A 12745-nucleotide genomic window follows, 5' to 3' on the forward strand; every position below is an offset into this window, starting at 1 on the left:
GTATACATACGCCTGTCAGATGATTGGCCCTCTGAAAAAGACAGGTGTGAGACTGAATGACGGCTAACTCTGATTGGTCAACCTAAAAACAAGCACACATTTTCACGATAAAAAAGGGAAAAGACACGGCATGAATTCACATTTGGAAACAGTGTTGAACTGATAGCAGAAAGATATTTAGATCCTGACAGCACAAAACGATGCACATGACTGCCATAGGAGACTATTGATGTTTCCACTTGACGCTGATTTCAGTGCTACAGTCTATTGATGGTTTTTAACATCGCTGCAGTCTAAAATGTTTGCTGTCTTGTTAAAGACAAGACAATTCAAAAACTCAATGCAACAATCCAGATACAAACTCTGCCTATAAGATCCGGTGGCTTTTGAAGCATCACTTTAGGTGATATGGGACCATTGTGGCATATTGAACAGAACTGCTACATGTCTTCATTAATTCAGCGCATTAGCTGTAGGTACTGAAACCTATCAAGCAACACCGATTGTGAGATATGTAGCGAGAGGAAAATATTGATTTAGGCTGCAAGATATTCTTCATCAGTAATGCTAACCATGTTTCTGGTCTGTGCGTGGGTTTCAGCAGTATAGATTGTAACCTGAAGGCCATATAGAATTTGCACAAGTCCTTACCTGACCCATATTATAAACACTTGAGCGGAAATGATATTGCACAGAGTAAATTGCACGGCAGCTGAATCAGGCGAGGTGGATAAATTGATTGAGTTGAGAAACTAAAGGAGTGAACTACGTTCATGTCAGGGCCGAGTTAACGTGCAAACTGGAAACCATCTGCTGTAAAACGTTGGAGCAGACTATAGAGTGGATACTGGAAACCATCTGCTGTAAAACGTTGCTTAAGGAGCAGACTATAGAGTGGATGACAAGATCATTCTAAGGACAGTATATTCTAGTAAAGCATGTGATGAGTGTATTTGACCAGCACTGTAAAGTTAGAGTGAGTTTAATACTACTATGAAGGGTTTTAATACGGCTATAAAGGGGTTCTAGTTCCAGTATGTTTGCTTTTCCCTGGTAAATCGTCTTAGCACAACATATATGCACCCATTTATCTAATCTAATTTATATGGCCATGTGTTGCATGTAAGGTGAAACTGAAAGAATGAACAAACTGTACCACAGCAACATATCTCAATGTTTATTGTAGGCAATTGAACATATGGGTCAGATGAAGACCCGTATCAGTTTGGACTTGCCTTGACTCCTTCAGCCAATCAGCATCGCCAAATCCCAAATCCACTCAGGAGAACGGTGAAAATGTCTTTCCAGCTGAGAGACTCCGCTGGTGCATACTCTTGTTCTTGTTTAATTATTGTTATTGAGTCTATTTCTGCAATAGCTGCACTTCATAGCTGTCTTTACTCGACTAACGTTAACGTTATAGCTTGTTGCTTCAGGAGTCTGTATATAGAAGAGTCGCAACATCTCCATTCACTCCAATGGACCAGTTTTTTTACATTGCAAAAGGAACTTTTGGCAAAAATGAACTTTTGGGAAGTAAGGTTCTCGATTAAGGAGCGCTGTCGAGCTGCAGCAGAATGGACCGGTATGTGCTTTGAAAGGGTAATCAAATTGTATATTATCAGCTTTATTTCATGCATTCAAACGTAGCGCGAGCCCTGTTCCTGGATCTGCATTTTGGACCTCCGCTGACGCCACTCTCTTACTAGATTGCTCTGGTAATTTCCAGGAATCACTGGGGGCGGGCTTGAGGCCAAACTGATCCGCACAACGAAACAGAATGTGAGTTGACATGATCAGTATGGTTTACCAGGCTAAGGTCATGTGATCAGTATGGTTTACCAGGCTAAGGTCATGTGATCAGTATGGTTTACCAGGCTAAGGTCATGTGATCAGTATGGTTTACCAGGCTAAGACGCACCGGATTCATTTTACTGGGAGATGTGCAGAGAACCCAGTTTCAAATTGACAATATGGTCTTGTCAAATCCACACAGTTCTGCTCGTGGATGTGCATGATTTGGGCTGTGTGTGTGTGTGTTGTCATGCAGAAAAGGTTTGCCTGGAGCCAATCATCACATGATATCTGGCACATGGGTGGACAGCTCTGATTTATGAGTTGTGATGTATTACAGTACATGCAGGAATATTGCTATCAGCTCGCTGTACATTACATCTTACAGGATGGCCTCCTCTCTTTCACCAAAGCCCTGAGGCAGAATGCAGAGTGTGCCACCTGATCAGGCGGTCAAGTGAAAAATATTGATGAGCGCAGGAGGGAGAAGGAGGGGGGGGGGTGGGGATGATGATTTGTCACCACGGCAACAGACTGAGGTATCGGCTTGTGGCTGAATTAGCAGGGTTTGTGTCATAAATCATATCCCTCGTCATTTCGGGGGATGTTGTCAAGGCGTCTGGAAATTAGGGGTGTCAAAAATAATCGATTATAAGATGCATCGCAATGCGGACGTGCACGATTCTGCATCGATTCACAAAAATCGTTTTTTTTTTTTTTTTTAATAATCAAATAAAATATAATGGAAGTACATGCAGTTGTTTATTTTAATTATGGATCATAATACAATGCAATTCCAAATGCACTTTTATTTTAAAAGTAGCCACACAGTGAGAAAAAAGAAAGTGAGAAAAAATAAATCATGTATTGCGGAAAAAAGGGATGCATCGATTTACGATGCATCGAGATGCATCGAGATGCATCGATAATCGTAATCGAATCGAATCGTAGCCCTCTGAATCGTAATCGAATCGAATCGTGAGGCCAGTGAAGATTCACAGCCCTACTGGAAATGGACAGACAGCGTTCCTGACACCCCATGGATTGGTGATGCTTTATAGCTGTGGTGATCGGCCGGCGTGTTAGAGCTCTTGAATATTATTTCCTGTGGCAAAGGGAGTGGTCCATTGGAGCTGAAATGCACGGGCAGCAAGATTAATAGTCTTATCATGTGGCCAAGTGATTAGAGAGCTCTTAATACGTATTACTCTGCATTATCACGGGCTCCCCTGAGAAGCTTCTGTCAGCTGCAAGCTTGTGTTTGAGGCCCTCTAGATCACCATAATGCAGCCTTGTGGTGGTATTAAAGCAAAAACGAACCTAGAGCGTATAGTCCGCTCTTACTGTGAATTGATTTCAGTTGAATTATGTTCAGTTCCACAAAATCATCTGGAAGACACATTATTAATACTAGAGCCCGACTGGTACTGGATTTTTGGGGCCGATGCCGACACCGATATTAGAAAGTAAAAAAATTCCGATATTGATATATGATTCAAGATTCAAGATTCAATACTTTATTGCCATGTCAACATAGTTGATTGGAATTTGTTTCAGTGCAGCTCTTAAAAACAGACATAAAACAAACATAACAAAAATATATTCAACATAGTATGAGAGGGACTGAATAAAGTGCACAATTGTTGTATAAAAAGCAGCTTCAAGCTGCTTGTAAAGTGCGAGTGAGAAGGGTCAAAGTTCAGTGGCGGGCAGCCTCAGGGTTTAAAGTGCGAGTGAAAAGAGGATCAGAATTCAGGAGGCGGACAGCCTCAGGATAAGTGCTATTCCTGAGGCGGGAGGTCCTGCACCTGAGAGACTGAAGTCTCTTACCTGAGGGCGATATTCTTATATTATATATACATTATATAAAACTTTTTTCAATGATCCCTCAAATATCAAACACCTGACAAAGATGACTTGACGTGACTTGAGGTAATGTAGGCAGGATATTTTACAGTTTAACAATCAACTTTATTGTCCAAAATTACATCAATGCAATTAAACTGTAAACTTCACTGGGAATAACTGGGGAATAACTAGATAATAGATAATGTGTTTTTTTTTTATATATGTTTTTGTACTTTCTGAAAATCTTAAAAAAGAAGAAAAAAGAATTGCCAATTGTGTAAAATTAACTTTGCCATGCTCTTTGTTATATTGTTAAAAACATATAATTATTCTGTGGTACTTTTGAAATGTTTTTGTAATTTGTCTAAGACGACTGTGACCAATTATGATCCTGATGTATTTAACACAACTGTGGTCCTCATGTAGCCTGGGTAAACCCAGCCTCCACGTGACCTGCTTTCAGACCTGCTCTCAGTCACTACAGAGAGCAGGTCTGAGAGCAGGTCACGTGGAGGCTGGGTTTACCCAGGCTAGTCCTCATGGCATTATGAGTGAACCTGATGACGCTACCCGCGAAACGCGTTGTTCACTGAATAATTCTAAGTCATTTCAGTGGTTATTTTCTTCATTTTAAAAATATATATAACTTGAAAAAGGATAAAATATACACAACACGGTGTCTATAACTGTATATAACTCTATGGAAGTTTAGCTGGGGCCACAGTGCAGTGTCACAATGATTTTTTTTTAATTATTATTCTTTTCACTCTAACCTCTAGCCTCAGTGGTTATTTTTACTGTGCGCTTGCTGTATAAACAATGGGAGATATTAAACCCATTTTGCTGGAAAATGCTAATCTTAAGTTGAGTTAGAGTTGATCTTTTCATGCCCCTCTAGGGAGAAAATGCTACGGATTTTCAATACCAGAGAACATTATCATTCATAGCCTATAACTGTAACGGTTTTTCATTACCTGTGGCCTCTGCTGATTCAACAAGTCCAGAGTCTGACTATCCAGTCCCATGGTGCTTGTTTAGCAATAACATAAACCTGAGTATCAGTTTATTGGTTCCCTACTGATCTATTAGCAAGCATAGCTTATATGGCAAATTGCATATACATACATTACATAGAGGCACAGTTTATACAACAACATACCTTTTTTTATGAAATGCCAAAGTATGTGTTGTCTCGCAAAGATTTAACTGCATACAGCTCTAGTAGACTGCATCACTATATTGCGGCAGTCCGTTAGTAAAGAAACAGAAGTCAGGTTTGATGTTCTTAAAATTCATTTGCATGTAAAGAGGATTATGGGAGATTAAAATTGCAGCTAAGCTGTGAAAATGTCTATTTTCACAATAACAACAATGACTTTGTTTCATGCATGATTAACTGCTCAATAAAGAACAGAGCTGATTTGTACATAATGCATTCATTTGACCAGACCATAATGGAGTTCCACAGCGGCCAGGTAAAGTGGATGAAAAGACCACAAAATGGACCGATGTCTGTAGTAATAATAATAGTGTATTATCATATCTGCATAATCATAACACCAGTCATTTATATCAAACTGGTTTTAGTGAAATTAGCTTCAGTAAATATCATTATATGTCTAACGAAATACGGCGTAAAAAAAACAATCAGTCCATCATCAACCATACTGTACTTTTTTCCCAACAAGTAGGAAGTGGCCACCCTTTGAGTTGGACTTGATCAGAGAAGCCTGCTTACTACTACTACTTTGATATAGGAGCCACTTAAGTACAATGAGCTGTAGTAACTTTGTTCAGCCACAGGGGAGCCCCCGGGCAGGTGCTCAGAGGAGGCTGATGTTCGAGAGCAGACTCCCAGAGCGCTGCTTCCTAAAGCACTGATGTTCTCTGTCTGCTCTCCACTCTCAAGTCCCCTCAGAGGTCTCAGTACCTCCAACTTCCTGCTTCTAGTAAACAGGCTGGTAGCAGCAATGAATCGTCTTTCTCTCCTTTGATTTTTGGATTTTTAAGCAGCTTTTGCTCAGCCCTTTCCTTCAGAACATTAAAGACGACTAGTGGCATGATGGCACCTGATCAGGCTCTTCGTTTCGCAAGTCGCAAGTGAGACAATGCTAATTCAATTAGCATTGTTTGGTCGTGAACTCAGCTGCTTGGTTTTTATTTTTATCGCTTCTACTTAGAGATGAAACAGTATAAACATTCCCGGTAACACTTTATTTGAAGGGGTGTGCAATAAGACTGACATAACACTGTCATATAGTTCAATGAGTACTCTCACTGCTACTATCTACGATAGGTAAGAGATCGGATGATATATCGAAATTCAATATTTTGTACAAATGTGACAATAGGTGGATTGACTATCGCTAGAAATCATATCTTCCCATCCCTATAGGTAACATCATTTGGAACAGCTCATTGTATGAACATTAATGTCACTGCAGCAGCCTTTTACTATCGATACACAAAAAATAAACTGCTTGTCTTGATTTAAAATAATAATAATAATCTGCAAGACCATTAAAAAGTATGGATGTGATGTAAAAAACAGGCAAAAAGACGCAAGCATGAGCAACTTGGTAAGATGTCATTTTCTCACCGGTGTCTGTGCTGGATACAGTAGCTGGTTTCATTATAGCCATTTGCATTCTGTGAGGCACTCACACCATTCGGTCAAATCAGTGTCAGCGTGGCGCGGCCATGCAATTGCAGTGTGCACATATTTTGCAGGAAAATCTGCCCACACTGCAATTGTTTTAAATTATATTTTTTTGACAGTCAATTTTTTTGTGGGGGTGAAAAGCACATAATTTGCGGGGGAAAGAGGGCAGGGGTGATTGAAAGTGACAATATTATTTTCATCGTCCGGTTCTCCTCCTCTGCAGTTTGGATCTCTGCTAAATCCTAATAAATGTTCAATGACAGGAGAAGATGAATTACCAGAGGCGCTGCTTCTAGTTACAGTGGTGTGCGCTAGCACAGCGATGACGAGCTAATGAATTTGCACCACCTCATCCCGCTCTTCAATTTCTCCCCCGTCTTGCTGATTGAATTGGAAAGAATTTTTAACAAGTCCTCTGAAGGAAAGGCAAGCGCGTGTGTTTTGGTGGATGCAGTGGGTTTGTGTGTTTTGGGGATATTGGCTGGAGAGCTAGCGTACCCAATGCAAACACAATGTGTGCCGCCTTAGCCACCTGTCCATTGTAAACATTGCCAGGGGAAGGCTGCCATCGGCACCAGGGCAAAGGCAGTGTTGACATGTAGTTGGCTGTGTTCGGAGCATAATTGCATTCAGATGATGCAAATGATTGTGTTTAGGGCCACGGGGGGAAAACATTCCATTCTAATTATCATTTCAACTGGAGATGTGACTGGGCTAATGAAAAATTATGAAATTGTGCTGAAGCATTAGGCCAGATGCCAGTGAGCAAATGTGGATACAAGTTTTTATGTATGTATTTATTTCCCCCGCCTCAGACTATGATGTGCCCAATAAGAAAGAAGGAGGTCTATTATAATTTGGCTACCCCCCCCCCCCCCCCCGATAGCATCTAAAAAGTTGAACTCATGAAACTGATGTACCAAGCCAGAGAGCAAAGAAAATTGATAATAATAATGGCTTTGCCGGCTGTGGAGAGGGCCGCAGCCCCTAAAATCAGCTCCATGGTGAAACCCATTTAATTTCCTCCTCTCCCTCTAGGACGAACCATTTGGCCTATCGGGGGTTTAAGATAAGACGGGGCTAGCTTATCACAGTCAACGATAACTGAAGAAACCAACGACAGCGGGGATTTGCAAATACTCTTTCTGTACCTGTTCTCTGCCCCCCTTCCCCCCTCTCTCTCTCGCTCTCTCTTGCTCTCTCTCTGTCTCTCTCTCTCTCTCTCTCTCTGTGTCTCTCTCTCTCTCTCTCTCTCTCTCTCTGTCTCTCTCTCTCTCTCTCTCTCTCTCTCTGTACGTGCCATGGCTTTGAACTAGTGCGTTCACATTGCGCAGTGGGACTCGAGAGACACAGTGTCCCATTTGAAGAGGTCATTTATTTGCGTGGCATGAAATGAGCTAAAGATTAATAGCTACAGCACATATATTTGAGCAAGAGATTAGTCAAGGGCTTTGTCTAAATACTACAGTGTCAGCAGAAAGGTCAACGGGCAGCACATATCCATTTAACATCATTATGTTTACACATTGCTACATCTGCTGATACAGTAGAACTGTCTCTTGATTATGCGTCAGTATATGAATATGTATTGGGAACGTTTCCCAACCGCCCGTTTATCATTTCTGTGTTCAGCAGTTTGAATTCAGGGGGATTCACCCTTCGCTGACTAAAATGACGGCATTGTACGTTTCCAGAATCCACGGAAATGTAAAATATGAACATTTCTGAATGAAAATGCGTCGCATATCATGTTTCTAGAGACGTGAATAATTAACGCTATACATGCCATAGAGTCTAATGATGTGTTGTTGTTGTTGTTGATGTCGAAGTACATCACACGTGCCTAAGGGAGTAGGGGTAAATGGTAAATGGCCTGCATTTATATAGCGATTTTATCCAAAGGGCTTTACAGTCAGTAGGTACATTCACCCATTCACACACCGATGGCGGCAGGTTACCACGCAGGGTGCTGGCACACCAACGGGAGAAATTTGGGGTTCAGTGTCTTGCCCAAGGACACTTCGACATGCAGACTGGAGGAGCGGGGAATCGAACCACCGACCTCTTTTATCCAGAGCGTTTAGTGGACGACCCGGTCTACCTCCTGAGTTACAGCCGCCCCTAGGGGTGGGACTGGTAGTGTTGTAGTGTTTCTGTCTTACAAGCAGGAGAGCGCCAGTTTGCCTCCTGACTGAGACACGTAGAAGCCTACACCAAAACACACCAAAACATGCAATATCCTGGTCGCTGAAGTGGCACCTCCTCTGGTTGTTAGGGGCACCTATTCGGAGGGAGGGGAACTCGTTGGAATAGTTGGAGAGATGGGAGAGAGCAGGGGGAGGGAGGGGGTTGAGGAGAGGAGAGAGCAGGACAAACACGTACATCTACCAGCTGCTTGTTGTTGGGTTTCAGTTTGGCCATATAGGCATAGCGGTGAAGTGCACTTGACTCTACTGAGTGCACTTTTCTACTTTTCTTTATGATTTTCTGTGTAGCGTCTGAGAGAGATGGTTCCCAAATGTTGCTTGAGGAGGAGGAAGGAGTTTTAAAAGCATATCTAAGAAGCATCATGTCTCATCCCTCTATTCGATGCAGCCCATTATGCCCTATGAACAGGAATAGGATGAACTGTATTTGGACTTCCTGTTATGACAAACTGCATCCTACGAGCTGAAATGTTCAACAGACCTGTTTCAATGGTCTAAGTGCTCTCTAAGTGTGCTGTGCACCTGTCTACCAGGTAATAGAAATGTCAACAAGTATAGAGTGGATTGTTTTTCTCATGCAACATTTCAAGAGTGGACATTATGCCCTGTGTTGTGGAAAATTTGCAGAAATCGGCTGATACGCTTGAAAATCCATTCAAAAACTTTTTCTAAAAAGGTTTCCTAAAAAACTTCTTTTAAGTTACATTTCTTTTAAGGTCATCCTTAAAAAAAAAGTCACTTTAACTTTAATTCCAGTTTCTGAAATGATGGAGCAGAGCTTTTGCACACCTAAAAACGACAGGTGCATAGGAGAAGGTCAAGAGCCGAGTGAAGTGAAACGAAGGACTCCCGCACAGTACTGCTTCACTTGCAATTAAAACGTTTAATAGGCAGAAGAATAATGTTTTGGTACACAGACTTTCATCAGATTCTTTTTTGGTTTCTGAAATGATAAAACCTAAAAACTGACTTGGTTTATGTCTAATTTCTAGACACATTTCAAATATGTTTTAATTATAATTATGGTCCAGGCACTTCTGCTGATGGACCATCATGTATTTATCATTTGTCCTGTTCTTCTCCCTCCTCCTTTCATTTCTTCCTCTTTCTCTTACTCTTCCTCCTCAAAATGCCTAGCCCCAACACTGCTGTGCAGCAGCTATAATTTACACTTAGAATTCATATAACGCAGTTTCATTTCAACAACACTTGATCAGTATAAATAGACAAGAATCTTAAAGGACAAGAAGAAAATGTCATAATTGCTGTTACATTTAGAGATAGCAACTTGTATAAGATACAGATTTTCATTATATAGTGATTTATTACATTTGTGGAAGTTATACAATTTTGAAAACTGAAGATTTTCACCTTCCTGCAAATGTAACAAATCCCTGCAAACGTAACAGTTATTACGTTTGTGGGAAATTACGTATTACGTTTGTGGTAGGCAACTGCTATTACGTTTGTGGGAAACCTATTGCGTTAGTGGGATTATTAAATCATCATTAAAAGCTGCAGATTTGTATTACGTTTGTGATTTATTACGTTTGTGGGATGTTGTTATTACGTTGGCGGGTCTAACAGGGATCATTTCATCCCAGGCCCGGCCAAGATACGCGGTGGCCCTGTGAAGAGGCTCTGGGTTATGGAAGTCCTGAGCTCTTGGGCCCCTGGGCCTGGGCCCGGTAGGCCCGCTCAGTAATACAACCCTGGGCTGGCTACTGTGAGACTAGCGTAAACCTAACCAAGTTGCTTTGTTACCTAAACCTAACCAAGATGTTTTTCTTGCCTAAACATAACCAAAGTTGTTACTTGCGTTTAACATGGGAAAGGCAGCAAGGTTTTCTATAACCGCCATTTTATTCCAAATTTACGTAGAGATTGTAAACGTGATATGCAAAATATTTTCATTCAGAAATGTTCATATTTTACATTTCCGTAGAATCCAGAAATATACAATGCTGACATGTTATTCTGGCGGTTGGGCTGATCATTCAAACATCTGTGTGTTGGGGGCTTTCCTCATTACTCCTGCTTTAATGTGATATATACCCTTTCAGAAGGCCACACTCTCTCCATCCATCATCTGACACCAAGGTTGTCCAAGCTGCTCTGATTACAGCAGGCAAGCTGTTTCTTCAGCCAGAGGAAAGTGCAACATTTGACTGATCCTACCTTGGAGAACACACGGCAAATGTTTTTCTTGTCCTGACCACACAATGAAATATGACAAAAGCTGTTCATGCTCATCCAAATGTTTACTCCAGTTGGTCATATTCATTTTTATATGGCCCCAGCGTGCTTTTGATGTACATATAATAAGGGTGGTTCTCTTAGCTTGGAGTGGAATGGTCCTTCAATGAAAGAGTGCTCTCTAAAAGCCAGACGGCCCCGCGGGAAGTGTCTTTGTCTTTGTATTGGTATATATATATATATATATATATATATATATATATATACAGTACATTACATCACATATCATCACAATATCATATACATTATTATTATCTATTGTATCTATATTATTATTATTATTATTATTATTATTATTATTATTATTATTATTATTATTATTATTATTATTATCTATAACTATAGCTTTCAGTCATACTTAGCCAGCATAGTGGTTTAAAAACACGTGTATTTTAATGGTTGGGAATTTGTTTCTCAGAAATAACAACAAAATGCAAAAAGGTCTCATGAGAATTCAGGAGAAGTTATGTTAGCTTCAAGATGCAGAAAATGTGAATTTTAGCAGCACAAGTTTTCTTGTCTGCCTTCCACTGTGTCTACTGATCCAGACTGATGTAGCCTACTTGGTGAAGGTTATAATGAATTCGAGAGAGAAGCCCTGAAAACTCCTATTTTTACACGACTGACAGCATGTGACAGCTAGTAGAGTGTTGTGTGAATTCTGAAACTATAGGGTTATGTTAATATCTAATGTTTGTCTGTATATTATGATAGAATAAGACAGTTACAATGACTACTGTACAATTATGTTCCATCCACACGTCCATCTCCTATAGTCTGCAGCAGCCTACTGTATGTGAATATACCCAAAATATAGATGTTCAAGAATGCTATCCATACTGTAAGCAAAGCCTTGTCTCTTTTCAAGGCTGATGGAGAGAAGCCCTGAAAACTCCTACTTTAAGGGCTGACAGCATGTGATAGCTACAGTAGAGTGTTATGTGAATTATGAAGCTATGGAAAGTTTGTCTAATGTTTATCTGTATATTGTGATAGAACAAGACAGTTACAAAAACTATATGTTCCATCTACACATCAATCTCCTATAGGCTACTGTTAGCCTATGTGATTATACCCAAAATATAGATCATCCGGGTAGTGTAGCGGTAGATTCCCTGCCTACCAACACGAGGGTTGCAGGTTCGTATCCACGTGTTACCTCTGGCTTCGTCGGGCGTCCATACAGTACAGGCACGATTGGCTGTGCCTGAGGGTGGGAAGCCAGATTAGGGGTATGTGTCCTGGTCGCTGCACTAGCGCCTCCTCTGGTCGGTCGGGGCGCCTGGTCAGGGTGGAAGGGAACTGGTGGGAATAGCGTGATCCTCCCACGTGCTACGTCAAACTGAGGAAACGGAGGAAGCATGGTGCTAGTCTACGGCCCGGGGATAGCATGGGGAGAAATTGTCCAAGTATAATTGGGGAGAAAATGGGGCGGGAAATTATCCAAACTGTAAGTAAAGCCATGTCTCTTTGCAAGGCTGTCTTTTGAAAGGTGCAGCACCTGTTTGTCTTGAAATATTAGCTGTGGCGTTTGCACATGCTTTGCTAAGCCTAAAGCAGTGCCGCAGACTGGGAATAGCTGAGCTGAATCCTGCTTCATATTTGAGGTGTAAGCAAGCTGTACTGACCTTGTGCTTTTGCTCCTGCTGCTTTAGTCATATACGAGCTTTAGCCATTGTTGTAGTTTTTTTAATCCTCTTTGCGAGAGTTAGAGGTCAAAGTGCAAGTTGTAGTCCATGCTAGGGGCAAGTACGTGGCAGCATTTTCTGAGTTGAGTTGGATTTTTCTTTTCTTTGAGAGGTCAGGGCTAAATGGCTTCGTACTGTAACTAGTGTTGGCAATAGTGTTCGCAACTTGTGTCTTTGTGTGTGTGTGTGTGTGTGTGTGTGTGTGTGTGTGTGTGTGTGTGTTTTACATTGCCTTCCAAAATTTTTGCTTGTTTCACTGTCCTTTATTAATACAGTTGTGCGACTATTTT

General features: G+C 41.0%; 1 protein-coding gene across 1 annotated transcript in view; it reads left to right on the forward strand.

The window, feature by feature from the left end:
• brinp3a.2 (bone morphogenetic protein/retinoic acid inducible neural-specific 3a, tandem duplicate 2) overlaps positions 1-12745 on the forward strand; it is a gene marked incomplete at both ends in the record, with an annotated part of 40592 nt that overhangs the window by 423 nt on the left and 27424 nt on the right. The window lies entirely within an intron of this gene.

Source organism: Poromitra crassiceps (assembly GCF_964638095.1).
Source record: "Poromitra crassiceps genome assembly, chromosome: 12".
In the NCBI taxonomy this organism is placed as follows: Eukaryota; Metazoa; Chordata; class Actinopteri; order Beryciformes; family Melamphaidae; genus Poromitra; species Poromitra crassiceps.